This window comes from Aotus nancymaae, unplaced genomic scaffold, assembly GCF_030222135.1.
Source record: "Aotus nancymaae isolate 86718 unplaced genomic scaffold, 86718_ANA_hifiasm-v0.15.2.pri h1tg000019l, whole genome shotgun sequence".
NCBI lineage: Eukaryota > Metazoa > Chordata > Mammalia > Primates > Aotidae > Aotus > Aotus nancymaae.
In genome coordinates, this window is record NW_026988431.1 from 5915920 (window position 1) to 5938562 (window position 22643).

Below are 22643 nucleotides of genomic sequence, written 5' to 3' on the forward strand. Positions count from 1 at the left end.
TAGCCATGTTCAAGCTCAAGCTTCCAAGAGGAGAAAAGCCACCACGTTTAGATTCATTTCATCCACATGATCAATGTTGGATTTACATTGTATGGGGACCATAGAACTGGTTAGCGAAAGAAGGGAAGGCATGTTTGATGTGGTAACTCAGTTACTTCATGTGACCACACAGAATTCAGGTCTTCAGAGATGGCCTCATTGGTTTAAAAGAAACTCAGTATTCCTCCTGCTGGATTGTAACAATAACCTCCTCAATTGCAGAACACATTTTCACATGCCTTTTTAAATCCATTATTTCACTTAATCTTTACAACAGCTCTGGGTGATAGTATGTTTACTCTAATTTTACAGACCAAGGAAATGGAGGCTCAGAGTAGGCAAGGTCTTCATAATTCTACAACTTATGGTTGAGCAGCTGGTCTGGCTCTGAGTTCTCTGTCCTGAGACCTTTTCATCAGTATAATCACCTTGAAGACAGGTAGTTTTGTCTTCCTCAGAGTTTCTACTGTAGTGCTGAACAAGTAAAGGTATCTAATTAATATAAATCTAGATGACTCTTGTTTCCTTTGTGCCCAGAGGTCATATTTGATCATACTTCATATGGCATAAGCACCTTACATTTTGTTCCTCAAGCACCTTTCTATACTTAGTAAGTAGTAATTATATTTGTTTCCATTATTGAACATCTCATTTTGTGCCAGGAGCACTGCTATGTAGTTTTTATGTTATCTGCCTATCTCCCACATGAACCAAAAATTTCCTGGAGTAGATGATAGTATATGCTATTCATATTTGAATTTTATGCAATTTGAGACTTCAGCTGAAGCAAAAGTTATGCTCTACATTCCAAATGCTATAGGCCATTTCCCAAATATCTTATAAATTTTGTTCAGGACTATAAAGATGTCACCACACAAACATTAATTTGATCACAATTCTTGTGAAAAATTTTAGTTTCATAAGCAGTTCAATTTTGTGCTTCTGAAATATCTTGGCTGTCAAACTCTGCTAGATTGTAAATTTCATGAGGATAGAGCAATATTTGCCTTTTCTATTCCCTTATCTCTAGCATCTTTTTTCCCTGGAACATACCAGGTACTTAATAATTATTAGGTGAATAACTAGGACTATTATTTTTCCTCTTCAGGAGAAATCTGGTTTTGCTGATGCTTGGGAAATAACATATTGGTAAGTACTAATAATAAAGCTTTTTTTCTTTTTCAGATGAATCTGACTGTTAACCTGATATGTGCAAATGTTGAACAAAATACATCCTGGAACTTCCCTGATGCTCAATGAATCTAGAAAGTAGAAATGAGAAACTTAATTCTAGTTGATATTTGCCATCAGCCAATAAAGCAGGTAGGCAAACCAGATTTGGGAAGAAAATCATTATTTCTGTAATATTTGTGGTTTATAATTTTGAAGTCTTCTTATTATATACTCATCAACTTTCTATGTACTGAGGAAGTTTGGATAACAGGGACTAAGCATGAACTATGTGCATTGGGCCAACAGTCCTATGTTAGAGGATTTTATATCCATGATTTAATTTAGTTGGCATAACACATGTAGTATTAGTCATTTGACTAATATTACTCTAAAACTAAGGCTTAGAGAGGCAACTAACTGGCCTAAGTTCAATACACTAAATGATAGAATCTGCTTGGCTTACCCTTACTGACAAAACAGCTGGGTGTAATACCAAAGGCAGACAACTTAACAGAAAGATCATGGAAAGAAACACTCAAAGAGAGCCCTGCTAAAATCAGTCATCCTAGGTTGTCTGTGTACATACTCAAGACTACACCCTTGAGAAATTACAACAGAGGCTACATTTCAGAGGAAAAAAACTCACTAAAATAGGTTGGTGAAGTCACAAAAAACAAACAACAACAACAACAGAAACAACCCAACAACAACAACAGAAACAACCCAACAACAACAACAGAAACAACCCAACAACAACAAAAACAAGCTTTGGTGAGGAGAGAAGTGAATTAGTATCCAGAGTTGCTATAACAGATTTCCAGTTTTCAACAACAATTAACTAAATCATGAGACATGCAGAGAAATAGGAAATTGTGACCCACACATGGGAAAAATGAGGGCAACAAAAACTGACTGTAAGGGAACCCAAATGTCAGATTTAACAAAGACTTTAAAAGAGCCATTTCAAATATATTCAAAGAAAATATATCTAAAAGAAAATATACCTAAAGAAGTGAAAGAAACTATGATGACAACATATCATCAAATAGAGAACATCAATAAAGAGATAAACAATTTAAAAAAAGAACTAAGTAGTAATTCTGGAGTTGAAAAGCATAATAATTAAAATAAAAAATTCACTAAAAGATTTCACAGCAGTTTTGAACTGAAAGACAAAAAGAATCTGTGAACTTAAAGATCCATTGATAGAGATTATAAAATCTGAAGAGCAGAAAGAAAAAAATGAAGAAAAATGAATAAAGCCTCAGAGATATGTGTAACACCATTAAGAGCATTAACATATGATAATAGGAGTAGCAGAAGGAGAAGAGAATTTTAAAAAACAGAAAAAATATTTGAAGAAATAATGACTGGAAACTTTCAAATTGGCTGAAAATATTAATCTACACATCCGAGAAGCTCCATGAACTCCAAGTAAGACAAGCACAAATAAATTTACATTTAGATACATCATAGAAAAAAATGCTGAAGGACAAAAACAGAGAAAATCCTGAAAGTATCAAAGAGAAAAATGACTTAACACGTGCCACAGAATTCCAATAATATAAACAGCTGACTTCTCCTAAAAAACAATGAGAGTCAGAAGGCAATGGGACAATAAACAGTTGACCCTTTTTTTATAAAAATATATTTTATTGCATTTTAGGTTTTGGGGTACATATGAAGAACATGCAAGATTTTTGCATGGGTACATTCATGGCAGTGTGGTTTGCTCCTTTCCTCCTTATCACCTATAACTGGCATTTCTCCCCATGTTATCCCTCCCCAATTCCCCACCCCCCTCTCTCCCTCCCCTAGTTCCCTCCCACAGACCCCAGTGCGTGATGCTCCCCTCCCCGTGTCCTTATGTTCTCATTGTTCAAGACCCGCCTATGAGTGAGAACACGTGGTGTTTGATTTTCTGTTCTTGTGTCAGTTTGCTGAGAATGGTGGTTTCCAGGTTCATCCATGTGTCCCTACAAAGGACGCGAACTCATCGTTTTTTATGGCTGCATAGTATTCCGTGGTGTATATGTGCCACATTTTCCCTGTCCAGTCTATCATTGATGGGCATTTGGGTTGGTTCCAAGTCTTTGCTATTGTAAACAGTGCTGCAGTGAACATATGTGTGCATGTGTCTTTACAACAGAATAATTTGTAATCCTCTGGCTATATACCTAGTAATGGGGTTGCTGGGTCAAATGGAATTTCTATTTGTAGGTCCTTGAGGAATTGCCACACTGTCTTCCACAATGGTTGAACTACTTTACACTTCCACCAACGTGTAAAAGTGTTCCTGTTTCTCTAGATCCTCTCCAGCATCTGTTGTCTCCAGATTTTTTAATGATTGCCATTCTAACTGGTACGAGATGGTATCTCAATGTGGTTTTGATTTGCATTTCTCTAATGACCAGTGATGATGAGCATTTTTTCATATGTTTGTTGGTGTCATATATGTCTTCTTTTGTGAAGTATCTGTTCATATCCTTCACCCACTTTTGAATGGGCTTGTTTCTTTCTTGTAAATCTGTTTTAGTTCTTTGTAGATTCTGGATATTAGCCCTTTGTCAGATGGGCAGATTGCAAACATTTTTTCCCATTCTGTTGGTTGCCGATTCACTCTAATAACTGTTTCTTTTGCTGTGCAGAAGCTGTGGAGTTTAATTAGGTCCCATTTGTCTATTTTGGCTTTTGTTGCCAATGCTTTTGGTGTTTTAGTTATGAAGTCCTTGCCTATGCCTGTGTCCTCAATGGTTTTGCCTAGATTTTCTTCTAGGGTTTTTATGGTGTTAGATCTTAGGTTTATGTCTTTAATCCATCTGGAGTTAATTTTAGTGTAAGGTGTCAGGAAGGGGTCCAGTTTCTGCTTTCTGCACTTGGCTAGCCAGTTTTCCCAACACCATTTATTAAACAGGGAATCCTTTCCCCATTGCTTACTTTTGTCAGGTTTGTCAAAGATCCGATGGTTGTAGATGTGTGGTGTTGCCTCTGAGGCCTCTTTTCTGTTCCATTGGTCTATATCTCTGTTTTGGTACTAGTACCATGCTGTTTTGATTACCGTAGCCTTGTAGTATTGTTTGAAGTCAGGTAGTGTGATGCCTCCTGCTTTGTTCTTTTTGCTTAGAAGTGACTTGGCTATGCGGGCTCTCTTTTGGAACAATTGACCCTTGAACAACACTCAAATTAGGGGGCACCAATCCCCTGTTTAGACAAAAATCCTCATATAATTTTGACTTTCCTAAAACTTAACTACTAATAACCTACTGTTGACCAAAAGCCATACTGATAACATAAACAGCCAGTTAACAAATATTTTGGATGGTATATGTATTATATACTCTATTCCCACTTTAAAGTAAGGTAGAGAAAACATGTTATAAGAAAAATCGTAACAAAGAGCCAGGTGTGGTGCTTCTTGCCTGTAATCCCAGCACTTTGGTAGACCAAGGTGGGCAGATCACTTGAAATCAGGAATTTGAGACCAGCCTGGCCAACATGGTGAAACCCTGTCTCTACTACAAATACAAAAATTAGCTACATGTAGTAGTGCATGCCTTTGGCCCCAGCTACCCAGGAGGCTGAGACAGAAGAATCACTTGAACCCAGAAGGTGGAAGTTGCAGTGAACTAAGATTGTGCCACTGCACTCCTGCCTGGGTGACAGAGTGAGACTCTGTTTTAAACAAACAAACCAAAGAGAAAAGAAAATCATAAGAAAAAGAAAATACGTTTACTATTTATTAAGTGGAAATAGGTCGTCATAAAGGTCTTCATTCTCATTGTGTTCACATTGCATAGGCTGAGGAGGAGTAGGAAGAGGTCTTGATATCTCAGGGTTGGCAGAGGCAGAATAAAATCCATGTACAAGTGGACAAATGTACTGAAGCACATGTTGTTCAGAGGTCGATTGTTATCAAAAGTGCTGAAAGGAAAAAAAAAATCCCAACAGCGTATCAACCAAGAGACATAGTCAGTAAAACTATCTTTCAGAAACAAAGATGAAATAAAAACATTACCAGATAGATAAAAAACTGATAGAATTTGTTGCTAGCTGACATACTTTACAAAAAATACTATAAGAAGTTTTCAGGCTGAAAGCATATAATACCAGAGAAATTTGAATCCATTGTTGAAAAGCACCAATAGGGCACTATTAAAAGACAGTATAAATGTATGTTTTTATTATTTCAATGTCTTCAGTGATTTAGAAAGCAATTTAATGAAACTAATTAAACTGTTGGACCTAAACATAAAAATATAATAGATTTGACAATTAACATTACAAAGTAGGTGAATGATAATAAAGCTGTATTGGAGTAAGAAAATGACTCCAGATGGTAACTTGAATCCACAGGAACAAATTAAAAGAAAAAGAAACATTTCAAAAGAAGGTTGGTATAACAATCTATAAACATATATTTGTTCTTTCTTTCCTCAGCTTCTTAGACATAAAGTTACATAAAGTAATAATTATTGTATTGCTCGGTTTATAACATATATGGATGTAATATATATATAACAATAATAGTACAAAAAAAGGGAAAGAGAATGGAACTATATGGGAGTAACATTTCTATATCTCTCTGGAATCAAGACAATATATATCTGAAGCAGATTGTAAGATGTATATGTTAAACTCAAGAACATTCCCTCATGGTGAAACCCCGTCTCTACTAATACAAAAAAAAAAAAAAATTAGCTGGGCATAGTGGCGCGTGCCTGTAATCCCAGCTACTCAGGAGGCTGAGGCAGGAGAATTGCCTGAACCCAGGAGGCGGAGATTGCGGTGAGCCGAGATCGCGCCATTGTGCTCCAGCCTGGGTATCAAGAGCGAAACTCCGTCTCAAAAAAAAAAAAAAAAAAAAGAACGTTCCCTAAGAAAATTAGTTAAAATAAGTTAAAATAAGTAAAAATAAGTTAAAAATAAAATGTTAAAAAAAAACATTACAGGAATTAAAATGTTACAATAGAAAATATTCATTCAATGCAAAACACAATAGTAAAAGAGGAACAGAGGAAAAAGCCAGAAGACATATAGAAACCAAAAAGCAAAATGGCTGGTATAAATCTAATATATCAAAAAAAAAAAAAAAACCATTAAATGTGAATAGATTGAACAATCCAGTCAAAAGGCAGAAATAAAATTGTTATAAAAACATGATCCAATTATAATGTCTTCAATAGGAGATGAAATTTAGATACAAAGACACAAATAGTTGAAAGTAAAAGGGTAGAAAAAGATTGATCATGCATACAGCAACCACATGAAAGCTTGTGTAGTTATAACAAAATTTTTTTAAAAGGCTTAAAATGCTACGACAAAGAAGAACCTTTTACAATAATTAAAGAGGTAATCCATCAAGAAGATATAATAATAATAATAAACATCCAGAGTCATAAACAACAAAACCTTAAAATACACGAAGCAATCTCTGACAAAATTTAAAATAGAAATGTGCAATTCAACAATAATAGTTGAAAACTTGAACACTCCACTTTCAACAATGAACAAAACAACTAAGCAGATCAGTAAGAAAACAGAATATCTGAAAAACACTATGAATCAACTACAATCTATGTTTATAGAACCCTCTGCTCAACAGGAGTAGAACACACATTCTTCTCAAGTGCACATAGAAAATTCTCCAGGATAGACTCTATGCTACGTCATAATTCAAACCTCAGTACTTTTAAAATAATTGGAATCATACAGAATATGTTATTTGATAACAGTGGCATGAAAGCAGATATTAATAATGGAAAGACAGTAGGGAAAATTACAAATATGTGAAAATTAAATAATACACTCCTAAATAATCAGTAGGTCTAAAAAGAAATCTTAAGAAATTAGAAAATTCTTTGAGGTGAATAAAAATAAATGCAAAACACACAAAACTTACGGGATGCAGCTAAAGCAACACTGAGAAAGAATTTTATAGCACCAAATGTTTAGGAAAGAAAAAAGTCTCAAATCAATAACAAAATTCTGCCTCAAAAACTGAAAAAATGAGAACAAATTAAATCCAAATCTAGCAGAAGAAAAGCAATAATAAAAATTAGAATGAAATTAATAAAATGGGAAAGAAAAAAGCAATAGAGAAAAATCAGCAATAATAAAGGTTAGAATAAAATTAATAAAATGAGAAGTTAAAAAAAAATAGAGAAAAATAAACAAAACCAAACTTGGTTATTTGAAGAGATCAACAAAATTGATAAACTATTGGATAGACTGACAAAAGGGGTAAAAAAAAGAATGTTCAAATTGCTAAAATCAGGAACAAAGAAGGGAATATTGCTATTAATTTTACAGAAATAAAAAATGGATTAAAAGGAATGCTATGAGTAAATGTATACCAGCAAGTTAGATAATCTAGATGAAATGAATAAATTCCTAGAAAGACGTAAACTACATAAACCCATTCAAGAAAAAACAGAATATCCGAGTATATTTATAAAAAATGGAGATATCATTAGTAATCAAAAAACTTCCTGCAAAGAGCCATGGTCAGATCACTACTAGTATTTTTACTAGCAAATGTTTACAAGACAATTAACAATAATCTTTCAAAAAATAGAACATAGAAAAAAATAGAAAAGAGACCTGGCATAGCAGCTCAAACCTATAATCCCAGCACATTGCAAAGCTGAGGTGGGTCAACCACTTGAGCCTAGGAGTTCAAGACCAGCCTGGGTTACATAGTGAAACTCCATCTCTACAAAAAATTAGCTGGGCATGGTAGCATGTGCCTTTATTTCCAGCTACTTGGGGGGCCAAAGTGGGAGAATCACCTGAGCTACAGTGAGCCATAATGGTGCCACTGCAATCAAGCCTGGGTGACAGAATGAGACCCTGTCTCAAATAATACTACTAATAATAATAATAAAGAAAAAGAAAAGGAAGTATATCTCACAATCCATTCTGTTAGGTTAATATTACTCTGATTAAAAGAAAAACAGGTTAAGACATCATAAGAAAAGGAAATTACAAATCGACATTTCTTATAAATATACATGGCAAAAATCCTCAACATGATACTAGCAAACCTAATCCTGCAACATATAAAAACATTATACACCACGACTAAGTGAAATTTTTCCCAACAACGTAAGTTTAGCTTAGCATTGGATAATCAATAACGTAATAAACGTATTAGTACAATAAAGTACTAAAACCACATGATCATCAGATTACAGCAAAAGTATTTGACAAAATTCATACCACTTCATGATAAAAATGCAACAAACTAAGATAGAAAGAAAATTTCTGAATCGAATAATGCGGATTTACAAAAACTCACAGCTAATATCATACCGTATGGTAAGAAATTGAATGATTTTCTGAAAAAGATCAGAAGCAAGACAAAAGTATGTGCTGTCCCCTTTCTGTTCAAATTTACTGGACTTTCTGAAGCCACCTTTGCAAAAATTGTAACAGTGAGAAAATTGTGACATGAAAAAGATCTGATCTAACCAAGTCTCACCTGGCTTTTAACCTCCACACTGTGCTCAGTCTTTTCTGGGCTTGGGCCGAGCTAACTTTGGGAGAAACTTAGTTTATATTTTAAATAATAATAGCCTTTCCCCAAAACTAGACCATCTTTGTAAAGCTAATAAAAGACCACCAGTTTAGGAGGATGACAGGAGCCTGAATTCTGCTAGGGTGGAGATAGAAAAAATTAGAAGCGTTTATTCCAGAGATCATAAGATTTGCAACTTCCTCAATTATTCCTGCAGACAACATCACTATTGCAGAACCTTTTGAGATGTCTTTTCTAGTTTCTGCATTTATGGCCATGAGTAGCTCCACTTGGACCTACCTACCAGCCCTGTAGCACAACCCAGAAGTGGACTCAGCACATGAGAACTATTTTTCTTCTCCTTATGATTGCACCCCCAAGTAATCAGCATCACCTATTCCCTTGCCCACAGAACTAGCCTTGAAAAACACTAGCCTCTGAATTTTCAGAGAGGTTGATCTGAGTAATAATAAAACTCTAGTCTACTGTTCAGCCAGCAATTTTTGAATTAAACTCTTTCTCTACTGCAATCGCCTGCCTTGGTAAGTAGGTTGCATCTGGGCAGTGGGCAAAATAAACCCATTGTGTTATTGGAAAGGGGTCCAGATCCAGACCCCAAGAGAGGGTTCTTGGATCTCATACAAGAAAGAATTCAGTGTGAGTTTGTACAGTAAAGTGAAAGCAAGTTTATTAAGAAAATAAAGGAATGGCAAGTCATGGTGGCTCATGCCTGTAATCCTAGCACTTTGGGAGGCCAAGGTGGGTGGATCACAAGGTCAGGAGTTTGAGACCAGCCTGGTTAGCATGGTGAAACCCTGTCTTTACTAAAAATACAAAAAATTAGCCAGGCGTGGTGGTGCACACCTGTAGTCCCATCTACTCAGGAGGCTGAGGCAGGAGAATTGCTTGAACCTGGCAGGTAGAGGTTTCAGTGAGCTGAGGTCGTGCCACTGCCCTCTAATCTGGGTGACAGAGGGAGACTCTGTCTCAAAAAAAAAAAAAAAGAAAAGCAAGAAAGGAATAAAAGAATGGCTACTCCATAGACAGAGCAGCCCCAAGGTTGCTGGTTGCCCATTTTTATGCTTATTTCCTGATTATATGCTTAAAAGGGAGTGGTTTATTCATGCCTTTCCTTTTTAGACCACATAGGGTAACTTCCTAACGTTGCCATGGCATTTGTAAACCTTCATGGCACTGGTGGGAGTGTAGCAGTGAGGACAACCAGAGGTCACTCTCATCACCATCTTGGTTTTGATGGGTCTTAGCCGGCTTCTTAACTGCAACCTGTTTTATTAGCAAGGTCTTTATGACCTGTATCTTGTGCCAACCTCCTATCTTATCCTGTGACATAGAATGCCTAACTGCCAGCAAAATTGAAAGGCACAAGATCAACATACAAAATCAATTATATTTCTACATACTTGCCATGAACAATCAGAAAATAAAATTAAGAAAACATTTCTATTTACAATGACATTAAAAAAAAGGATAACATAGTAATAAATTTAACAAAAGGAATGTAAAATTTATGTTCTGAAAACTATAAAATATTTGTTGAAAGAAACTCAAGAAGGCCTAAATAAATGGAAAGACATCCTATGTTCAAGGATTGAAAGGTTTAACATTATTACCATTTTGATACTCCCCAAATTGACCTACAGATTCAATGCAATTTCTATAAAAATTCTAGCTAATTTTGCCAAAATTGACAAGGCGATGCCAAATTCATATAAAAATATAAATCATCCAGGATATTCCTCCTCCTCTCAAAAAAAATATTTAAAAAGCTAAAACAAAGTTTTTGTCACAAATGGTGCTAGGGCAACTGTATAACCATAGGAAAAGAATGAAGTCGAATCCCTACATCATACCACATACAAAAGTTAAAGTGGATCAAAGACTTTACCTCTGTGATCTTTCTCCCCTGAATTTACATCCTAGTCTAATCATGAGAAAATACCTGACCAGCGTTCTTTAACACTGTCAGGTTATTGAAAACTAGAAAAGCTTGAAGAGCTGTCATAGCTAAGAGGAGCCTAAGGAGTATGACAACTAAATGTTATCTGGTATCCTGGATAGGATCCTGGGACAGAACAAGGACATTAGGTAAAAACTAAGAAAATCTGAGCAAACTATGATATTTTATTAATTGTAATTTATCAATACTTATAGACTGTAGACTTGTGGCTTCTCCATGTAATGTAGTTGGATTTTGGATTTTTCATGTGGCAACTGAGAGTTTCAATAGACAAAAGCAGAAGATTCCAGTCCTCTTAATGGCTAGGTCTGAATTAGGTATAGTGACACTTTAGTTGTAATCCATTAGTCAAAGCAGTCAGCGATTCAATGATAGAATTTCCTTCATTTTCCAAAGTGTTCTTGTTTGGATTATAAATTATGTAGTTACCCTAATGACAATTACCTAGACAATTTTTTTCTTACTGCACAGCACCAGTATGGGCAATTGCAGTGGCTTTCAAATTTTTGACTACAACTCAGGGAGAAATACATTTTTCATCATAACATAGTACACACACACACACACACACACACACACACACACGTACACACATATACATACACACCAAATAAAGCAAAAGCTTCAGGAAATGGTAGTTGGATATTTTCAAATCTATTTTAATCTTTTTTTAATTAAAAAAAAACTTTAGTCATGATACATTAAATTGACTTCCTGACCCACAGCTTGAAAAAAAACCAATATTTTGGATGTATTTTAAGATCATAGAACATGCCTTCTGATTGTTTTCCTTCCCTAGGTGACCCTATGCAAGTTGCCAATCTTCTCTAAACAACACTCTTTCTCATCTATAAAGTAAATATTAATACCTACCTGAAGGTGGCAGAGAGAGTTAACTGAGATAATTTGGTTAATGAGCCTGGAATCTAGTTAACACTTAATAAAGGTAATTTTTTCTTCTCCCTTCTGCTTCTAAACCAACAGGACACAGCTGAAGTTCACAGGTTTGTAAAAGTGAAAAAATATTTTTCTTAACCCCCTGACCTCTAAAGTTTGGTCAGAGCATTTAGCCACTGATAACACATCTTTAAACACTGTTACATCTATGTTCAACTAATAGAGTCACTTTTCAGTAACGTCCAGTCAAGCCCATCACAATAGTACTTTTAGCTTCCCCAAAGAAAATAAAGGAAGAAAGAGAATGGAAGTAAGAAAGAAGAAGAAAAATTGTGCTGAAGATTTAAAAACATGTTTTATTGAGGGATGGAATGGTGGGCAAGTTGACAGGCCCCATACTTCTGTTTCTGTTTTCAAACTAAGTTTTCACACATAACTGTTTTCCACATAACACATAAGCAGAATACTTTCTTTTGAATATTATCCTTGGGGAAAAAAACAATAAAAAGATATCATATATTATGCATATTATATATATATATATAGAGAGAGAGAGAGAGAGAGAGTGTGTGTGTGTGTGTGTATCCCACATGTCCACATGAAAAATAACGGAAGAAGATGGAGCCAAGAAGAGAGTCCTGATGCCCCATAATCTAGAGAGACAAAAGACGTGATGAAAGCAAGCATTCTACCTCTGGGCCGCCATAATCCAGGCCAGGTTCCAGAGTCCTCTGGTTTTTACCATGTTGTAGTGGGGCCTCACCAGGTACACAGCTTCTCTGCTTTGGTTGGCATGTACTGAACCTAAGGTGATCACAGCAGTGGTGGCGACAAGCCAGCTTCTGTCTTTCCATAGTTTGATATCCTGTACTTCAGTGGGAGGTGAGCACCTCTATGGAATGCAATACACAGTAGGCATCCCATTATTATGTAAGAACTCAAAGATCATCTTGCTCCCTCATTTCACATTACATCTTTGACTGTCTTGCTCAGTTGTTTCACCTTGGCTAGTTTTTACTCTTCGGCGAGTACTCTCACAACTCTCTTGTAGGCAGGAGCCCATTTTCTCTCTGAGTAATCCAGACTTCTTGCATGGTGATTCCTGGGCAAGGGGTGCTCAAAAAATTGTCCTGATAATTAAGTCATTCACTCAAAAAATATTTTTTAAGCATCTAATGACCAAGACAAAGTTAATATTGACATTTAAATCACCAAATCAAATGATCATCTCTTACTGTTCATCCTCCTCTACCATTGCTAACTTAGAGGCCTCCCGTCCCTGACTCCATTTCCCATACTTTCTACTTGACTCTCCCTGACAAGCTTTCCCTTCACCATTTTTTTTTAAGCAATTGTCAGGAATTGAGTCTGTCCCCAGTAGTACACAGTTTGAGTTAGAATCAGGACTAGAACTCAGGCCTGCGTATAATCAAAGATCAGAAAACAGCCAAATCTTGATATTTCTATTCATAGGGAGGAAACCCAGATGGGCCTACTCACAATACATGCTTCCAAATGGAAAAAACACTTTTCCCCCTAAGGACATTGTTAGGACACTGTCTAACTAGAAGATATTCAGAGAAAATTCACCCCTTTACCTGCCCTAGGGAAGTGGGAAAATTCAATGTTTGAGCCATTTACCCAAAAGAGTAATCCATGCTGGAAATTTTGTTTAAAGTATTCTTTTAAAAGGCCCTTCTGTCTTTATTACAACTATAAGACTGCTGAGTCTGCCCAAGCATATGAGGTTGCAAAGAATATTTCTTTTTATTCAGACCTTGTATTCTCTACATGATGAAAGGATTCTTGGCACATAGTTGGCAATTACTATCTAGGTTTTCTGCATAACACAGGTTTTTTAACTAAGCTTTTAACTCAATACACATCAGACTCCAATGAAAATACATGTGGCCTAACACGAGCAGAAATAAACACAATTCTAATCAACTTAACTGTTGACAAAAGCATGTGGTTTCGTTGCTTGCGGCCAAAGTTTTAAGAGTGGACTCTGATTTCTTGCAGGAACACCCCTCATTTATGTGTGCAAATAGGGTAATTAAGTGTCCAATTACCAGATTTGCATTGGCAAATGGGGGCTTTGTGTGGGTAAAATTCTCTATGGTTTGGGACCAGCTGAAACTTAGGTCTTTTATTTTGGGATCAATCCCCCAACAATAACACGGGCATGATGAAGTTCCCATCTTGTCCTGATCTGAAGCCGTGGCTGAAGACTTCCCCTTATTTTGGTAATTCAGTGAAGCAAAGAGCCAAAGTTAGGATCTGGAGCTTTTTCTTCCTTACTGTCTACTCTGAAAAATAATTAAGCATTTCAAGTACTTTCAGACTGACTTTTTTTTTTCCTGCTGGCTCTGTAGAAGTGATTACTAAAGTGAAATACTTGTAAATATTCTTTTTAAAAATTTAACCACATGAAATCATTAAGGTGAAAGACCTTTCATAAAACCACTTTATTCTTTTCTCCCCCAGCTCTTGGGTGAAATCTAAGATGGGTCCAATGACTTTCTCAAATTTCAGATAAAAAGTTTTCTGGATACTTTTAGTCACAAAGCCAATCTTCTTACAGTAATTAAGACATCCTTTCTGGGATATCCTGTCCTTTCTGGGATATCCTGTCCTTTCTGGAATGTCTACTCAAGTTGAAGTAAACATATTCCACTCTGTCTCTCTCCATGAAGAAAGTTAAAACCCTGCATGGAATGTATGTAGCAGTTCTCTGAGGAGCCTGTAAAGTAAGTGGTAGCAGACGATTAAAGAAAGAAACCAGAACCTGGAGTACCACTGAACCACTTTTCTCCTCTGGCATCTCCTACTGTAGGACCAAGACAGTTGGAAACAGGAACTATACATCAAGTACAGACAGAACGAACTCCAAGAAAACCCACTTAATTGTAGTCTAAAGAAGGAGAAAGGGTGCCTCATGGGGTCAAAGAGAATTTATGTTTTCTACTGCTCCATCTCCCAGGAAATTCTATGGCAGTGGTGGTGACAATTGCAGTTGTGGCTGGTCAGGTATCCAAAACTCCAAGAAAGGAGAGTCCTTATGTCTGACCAGAGAAACTGGGAGAAATTCCTGCTGTTTTTTTTTTTACCCTCTCTCTGTTCTCTTGATGCTCGGCATTGGAGGCAGAAAGAACTGGCCCCTTATTCTTCCCCTGCATAGCCTTCAGTTTACTGAGGACTTGTATGTTTTTGCTTACTTGTATTCTTCTACTACACTGACCACCACATAAACTCTTGTTCATGTATTTTATTCCAGGACAAAGCTCCTATCCTTGATAAAGCCTCTTCTTTCCAGAAATGAGTTTACCTACCTTTGTTATAAGATTCTGTTGTAATCATCTTGTGATATTGCTTGCTCATAGACTGTCACTTTCATTTGTGGATTCATTCCCACCCTTCATTGGTTATTTTAGTGCTTTCAACAAATCTCTGAAGGAATGATCAAGTCTATTTTTCTAGAAATAAAATATTCCAAGAAATATTTAATGATATGCATTAAGATTTTAGTAAAGCATCAAAAGCGCTTAAACAAAAATAAGATTATTTGAATATTTTATTATAGATATGACTGCAATACAATTTATAGCCCAAACTGGGAAATGTTTGAGAGTGAAAGGGGAAAAATACACCAAAATAATTAAGACATAGTATTTGATCTACAACAGCTATTAATTGGAACACATTACAGTCCTCATCGTAAACTTAATAGCAAATACCACCTTGTCTCTTGTTAGTTTCTTCTTAACCTACAGACATGGATGTATGCATATGTGCATAGCCTCCTCTGGAAATGCACATGTTTTAACTTCATGTCATATCCCAGACTAAGCCAACTAAGGAGAAGAAAGATGTAGAAACTTTAATATTGCTTATAAAATAATATTTATGCAGCTTTCACCTTTCTTTCTAACTTTGTCTCTTACCTTCTCTCCAAATACAATTTCTCCCAAACAGAAGAGATGAACAATTCTCAATTCCCTGGCACTTTGCAGTACACTGTAGCTTTTAAGGAGAAATAGAACATTGTGGTTGAACATTTTTTAGAATCATTCTCATAGGTTAAAATCTAGGTTTTGCTATTTACTATCCATATAACTCCAGTTCTCTTATACTCAGTTTCCTCATCTATAACGTGAAAACCATAAGGTAAACTCTCCAAAGGATATTGTGAGAATTTAATAAAGTAATTGGCATAGAAATGCTTAGCAGTGTGTTTAGCTAAGGGAAATGGTAAATAAATGTCAGCTCTTGTTAGACTGACCATATGATTTATTGTCCAATCTGTACACTTTTGAGATTGAAAGGGAACACTACTAAAATTTTGTTGGGAAAGGAGTTGGAAAGTGAGATTGTCCCAGGCAAAGTCGTGCATGTATTCACCCCAGTTCCAGTTTTGTAAATGGCCATCTATATTACCAATTTCCAAAAAATGCTATGAAGAGGGAAACCATTACATATTTAACATGAAGCCAGAAATTATAAGGGAGGTTTAAATCTAAGAGACTTCCTTAGAGATACTTCATCACCTCTAAAGCAACATACAATTCTCAGACTGAAATATGCAAATGCAGCTTGCCTGTTACCAAACTGAGAGATGCTTCTTTCTATCTAGTTCATTATTAGCACGTGTTGTTTAAGCACCTGCTGCTCTGGAGGGAAAATACTTCTAGAATGAGGAAGAAAGAAGGAGGTGGTAAAGAGCTCAATAGGTGGGTCTTAAACCCAACCCCACAAGAAAGTCACTACCACCATAACAACAACGACAAACATGACACCAGCTTGCTGAAACCCTGAGTGAAACTAAATTTCTTTTTCAAATCCAGAATATTTAACCAGTAAGTAGTATGCTCTGATAATCAATTCTAATCAAACAAAATCTATCTCTTCTAAAATTATCAAACCGGATTAAACTTGGAAGAACATCTGCTAAGACAAAGCTAATATTTTAATGTTTTATTTGCTAGAGAAACCCATTTTCTTGTGTGTGCATTGCGTCTCATGAGTGGTGAAGGTCATTGAGTTAGACATTGTCAAGACACCCACAATAGCATACTAGGTTTGGCTGAGTATCCTCCTGGGCTAATTATTATGTCTTCTGAGAGAAGGAATCTCCAAATTACCAGGGAACCTGAAGCTCTTTACCTGTTTACTTAGGATTCAACAGTTTCAACCCTGAAATGATCTCGTTCAATGAACAAATCAAAAGACTAAGAGCTTTTACAGTGTAATAGACATTATTTTGACTGTAGGTGTTTCCATCAGCTCCTGGCTGGCTTTCTCATTGTCCTAATTCCTCTGGAAAACTAAGGTGGGTTGTGTTTCCAGTTCACTTATTTAAGTCATCAATTGATTCTCTCCATAATGGAGAAGAAGTCATCCTACAATCTTTGTTGCTACAATCTTTACAGAAAATTGTGAATAATCTATTTGAGGAATACCATGTCCTGATTAATTAAATATTTCTTAAAGCTACAAGTTAACAGAGCATTTTCTCACTTTCCACACCCAAATTGGCTCTGAAAAATTTGTTAAGGATTTATAGTTTCCTTTTCTCCGTGAAAATAGTATCTAAGTATATAAGTTTGCATTTTTGGGCAGTTGTTTATACTCCAGCTTGTACCAAACCTAATTTATTTTGCCTTTGTAAGTATACTTCATTCCACATTTACCTTCTACATCATCCAGTTGTAGGGGTTGAAAAACTATATCCTATAGGCCAAATCCACCTGTTCTCCTAAATTTTTTTGTTAGGACACAAGTACAAGCATTTGCTTATTCATTGTCTATGGCTGTTTTCAATATCCGATAGATAGGTGCGACAGAGGCTGCATGGCTGGTGAAACAAAGAAAAAAAATGTACTACCTGGTGCTTTACAGAAAGCAAATTACATTTGCCAACCCCTTGTCTGGTATAATCATTCCAAACACAGATACTCACTGCACAGATTTATAGAAAGTGAAGTGCAGTATGCTCTGTAGAATATATTCTAAATCTATGACATATCTTAGAAGACTTTAGTTTTAAGAAAATTATTCTTGACAGCTGTTTTTTATTCTTGATGAAGTCTGATTAATTAAAAGCTTTTATGTAAAATACAGTAAACTCCCAGTAATGCATGCTTCATAATTAGAAAAATTCAGATGTTCTCATGTAAAAACTCATGCCTTCTAGTTGCATAAAAAGTTGAAGATAGTCAATGAAATTTACAATCACTGAATATATGCTCTGTGCTTATTAATATATTGTGTATTAGGATGGGAAGGGGGAAGAAGCAGTAATGTGTTCCTGCATTTCAAAGAGTTATAATATTGATGAAGAGATACAATCCTAAGAATTTCTTTCATAATTGAAGGTACAAAAAAATGAATAACACAGAGAAGCCAGAATTCTGAGCTTTCACTTATTATCAGTAATTTATCATTAATTACAAACATTGGTTGAGCACCGATGTTGGCCCACGCCCTTTGGTTTGCCTGAAGTTTGATATTATACGAAGTAAGTCATGGTGTGTAGTCTCAGTAAGCTTTAGCTAAAGAGATAATTATTAAAAGAGAAAAAAGTTAGTCTTTAAAAGAGTTCTTAGCTGTCTATGGCCAACTACCCTGAATGTGCCTGATCTCGTCTGTTATTAGCCATATCTTCCGATAGCAATCTTAAAGTATTTCTCTTGAACATCAAAGTCCTGTTTCAAAAGTGGTGAAAGGGCTCAATTTGAAGAGGGTAATTTTATCTTTGATTTTAGACTACTGGCTTTCAAAATGTGCTGCCTATTGAAATTCCTGAGTGATTCTAATGCACAGCCGAAGATGTGAACCACTGGTCTAGAGTAATTCTTCTCGAACTTTAAAGTGCATCAGATGACCTGAGGATCTTGTTGAAATGCAGATTCATAAACGGTAGGTACGGGGTGGGGTCAGATGATACTGATGGTGCTGGTCCATGGGACACATTTGGAGTAACAAGAGTTGTGATTTGGAGTGTGTGTGGGCATGTGGATGTGTGCATGACTGCAATGTGTGCATGCATGTATTCCTAATATGGCTGTTATTATTCTCTCTAAAAATACAACTTGCCTTTTTTCTGGGTTTCAAATACATAATGGCACACTCAACCAGAGGTGATTTTCACTCTTGATTATGGAAGATTCCTAATGAACTCACACGCAGAAGGACCCCTCCGCTGCTGACTCATGCACCCTAGAAGCCGACTTAGGCCATCAAGACGGTTCTCTTTGCTGTTAACTCGGGTTTCTGCTCAGATAAGCTTGTGCTGCTGGCTCTGGAGGGGCCTCACTGATAATGGTATCTGAGGGCATTCAATTAGCACATTTCAGGTTTCTCTGGTCATAGACACCTCATAATTTCTTCACTAATGCAGCTGAATCTTTTTCTTTTTCCAAATCATTAGGTATCCCTTCCATGTTACTTTTCACTTTCCAGCCTGTAGTGGATAAAGATTTTATTTTAATACTTAACACATTTGTGTGTTAGGGTAATTTAGAGAGAAACCAGGTGCTAACATGTTTTAAAAGAGGAGTTTCATTTTCCTGAATTTTACTAAGACACTGATCCTGCCTCCTGTTTGACTTGAATCAGAGTATGAAGCCTCAGCCATTAATAAACAGGTGTGGTGAAGGCTGTGTCTGGAGATGGAAACTGAGTCTGGGAAGATAAAGAGGAGAAAAGGATGGGGACAAAGAGAGAAGGGTTCTCAGACTCATGCCTGCAGTGCAGGTGTAAAAACCCCTCTTTTTGGGGAAAGGTCACAGGTAATGAGTTCTTCATTTTGCTCATTTTGCCTTAAATCCTGGTCTTTTAGGAAAGACAATCCTGGAAGCAAAAGTAAGATCTGGTAATACTTCCTCTGATGTGAGCTGGGTGAGAAGACTCCCCATTTCAGAGCTTCTCACACTTGACATGCACAAGAATCCTTTGGAAGATCTTATGTAAAATGCAGATTCTGATTAGTTAGGTCCAGGTGGGTGGGGTCTGAGTCTGTGCATTTCTAACGAGCTTCCTGGCTGGTCTGAGAACCACACTTTGAGATGCAAGGCATCATTGACATGCACCTGGGGCCCCAGTTCTCAACCTTGGTTCCTCATTAGAATCACTTGAGAAAGTTTCAAAACCCTAATGCTCAGGCTACACCTTAGACCTATTATTAAATTAGAAATCCATGGTATGGGACTCACACATTAGTAATTTCGAAAGCTTTTTGAGTGACTCCTATGTGCAGCTGTCTGGACTGAGGAAGATGTGAAGACAGCAAGAATCAATTTTCAAAGGATGGTGCCAGAACCATCAGTGTAGTTAGTATCAAGGTCATCTAGGAGATTGTCAGAAATGCCTTGGACCCTGCCCTATACCTGTTTAATTAGAAATTCTAGAGCTAGGGCCCTGTAATCTGTATATATAAATAGAGATATATTCATATATATATTCATATAAAAAATATGATCTGTGCATTCTAATACATGCTAAAATTTGAGAACCACTTCTTTATATATTCAGCCTCTCAGACTGCTGTGATAGTAGGAATAAATACATTATAAATATTAATATGATTCTATGTATTCTCTGTTGAGAAGTAGCAGTAGAACCCACTTCCCAGCTTGCCATTTGCTAGATAAAACACCAAGCAATTGACTTACATCTCATTTAGTGGCACAACATCCCTGACAGGTGAACACTACTGTTTTCGTAACATAGATGAGGAAACAGAAGATTACAGAGGTTAGGCAATTTGCCAAAAGTCACAGAGGAGGTAAATTAGGATTCCATCCCAGGCCTTTCTGAGAACAGGTGCTGTCTTCTAATCTAGGCTAGGCTTCATGGAGACTAAACAGAAGTGTAATTCACTTACCATGGAACCACTTTGAACATGTAAGCCATGCTAGATGTCAAGCGCTACTTTTGTTTAGAAAGCACTCCTTATATATATGAACTCATGAATTAGTGGGCTTCAGAGAGGAAAACTGGCCATTACAAAACAGATGGATTCATTCTATGGCAGGTTAAATACCTTGTGCTATGAGTAAAGTGCTTTCTCGGGAATTGGAAGATGGATGGCAGAATGAAAGAAAGATTTTCAGAGGAAATTACATGTAAAATGGTACCTAAAGGATGTCTATAAAGACAATGATGCTGGGAGTTGGATGTGAGAATGTTTCAGAGAGAAGAGAGACCTGCATATTCAGAAAGCTGAGAAATAAGAGAGTTTGGCTCTCCAGTGTTGGGGTATTACTTAGATTTATAAGAGGAAATAAATTCCTTTTGTAACTGCTATAGTTTGATCAAAAGCATTAGCTGGATTTTTATTTAAAAGCTATTACTTTGTACCAAAGTAATGAATTTCTTGTGAGAGTTGGTTGGTGATACACAACCAAAGTATTTTGTTTTAATGCATATCTTTTGCTGAACTAGAATGAACACTGTAATGGTTTCTGCTTGTTTGGTTGGTTGGCTTTCAGATCAAGAAGTAGAAGAAGGTTCACAAGTTACTGAAATAATTTTTAGGAAAATTACAAGTCTCAAATGTCAAAATTTAACTGTTAAAGTCATTTTGAATCAGATAATCCATGGCTGGGTTCTGGTGGCTTTGTCTGAAGCAACAGCAAATACAGGAATTGATACATAAAAGCTGCAGCTTCCTTAACCCTTGGGTGGAATAACTCTGAATATGTGCTCTACTCTGTTACCCAGAGTTTCCCCATGGGATTAAGGTACAGTTGCCCCCAGTGGTAACTGGTCTATTATGTACCGTTTATTCACTGCCTGCCTGTCTCATTTTCCCACTTTGGTGGTTTTTGCCCCTCCCAAATATACTACTTCCATTTGATTTCTTGTCTATTTCTGGGGAACCGAAATTAGGGCAGTTAGAGTTTACGAGAATTCATGATATGAGGTATGGGGGTCTGGCTAGGCAGGGAGAGGAAGAGGCAAGCCCTAGTTCTGGGCCGGGGCAGTGTTAAACAGAAGAAAGGTGTGAATGATAAAGGAAGGAGGTCAGATGTCAGGATTCCCATTTCCCTCACTCCTCGGCCTGCATTTAAAGTGAGAGGACAATGGAAATATTTAGATGTGTCTAGGATATCCTCAAGACACCAAGATTAGTGGTCTACTTCCCTAGACAAAGCTAAGATCTTGGGAAGCATCTTCCATTCATTTCTGCACCATGTCCTCATGGAGTGGGAAAGAAAGTACACCACTGAATGACAGAGGAACTAGAGAGATGAGACTGAGGAGGTGGGCTTGCTCCCCCTGGCCTGCATCTGGCGTAAAGGGCATACAGATATTCCTACATGTCCTGATGGGCGGACACAGAATTTAAGAGACAGAAGGTGGACTGGCATACACCTTGCGATGCTCAGAGTCTGCAACATTTGAAGGCTTCATAAACAGAGTCAATAGGCCAGGACCACAGTCTCTAGTAGTAGGCCAGCAGAAAGCTCCAAATGGCCAGTTAGGACCTGATTGCTCTTCAGCCCATGCGGTTGGTTAGGCCAGCCATCCTAAGGTAGGGCCTCCAGGAATCCAAGAACTAACATGAGTCTGGAGTGTTCATTTGCCACTGGTGCTAATCATATGCATTCTAGACACCAAGTTCAAGAGGAGCAAGGGGAAACAGAGGAAACCTAAAAGACTGAATATATGGCTGAAAGACACTATACATTCAAAGAGTCTGACATTTAATGTTTTATCTTTGTTGGAAAACCCTGAAGAACAAGATTTGACCAGCTTTAAATAAAAAAGGTAAAATTTCTTCGTACATCTTAAGAACAGTATGAGAATATTTATAATGCACTACATAACAATTGGAGATAATAGGCATAAAGTACCCAACCAACCTACCTGGCCCATGATAAGAGCTCAGTGTTTGGTGGCTGTTGTCATTAACACCATAATTGATGATCTCAGGGGCCTCTGCTGTAATGAAAATATGGTAGTAGCTAATCTAGGGGAGCAGGAGGAATCACAAATCAGTTCTATTGTGATTCTTTCAAACATCCTGAGTCTTAC

General features: G+C 36.7%; 1 long non-coding RNA gene across 1 annotated transcript in view; it reads left to right on the top strand.

Moving 5' to 3' along the window:
* Nucleotides 1-1130: 1130 nt before the first annotated feature.
* LOC105705616 (uncharacterized) overlaps nt 1131-22643 on the top strand; it is a 226775-nt gene continuing 205262 nt past the window's right edge. Inside the window, exons 1-2 of the long non-coding RNA XR_001104710.2 lie at nt 1131-1362; nt 18368-18521. This is a non-coding gene — a long non-coding RNA (uncharacterized LOC105705616). The remainder of the gene's footprint in view (nt 1363-18367; nt 18522-22643) is intronic.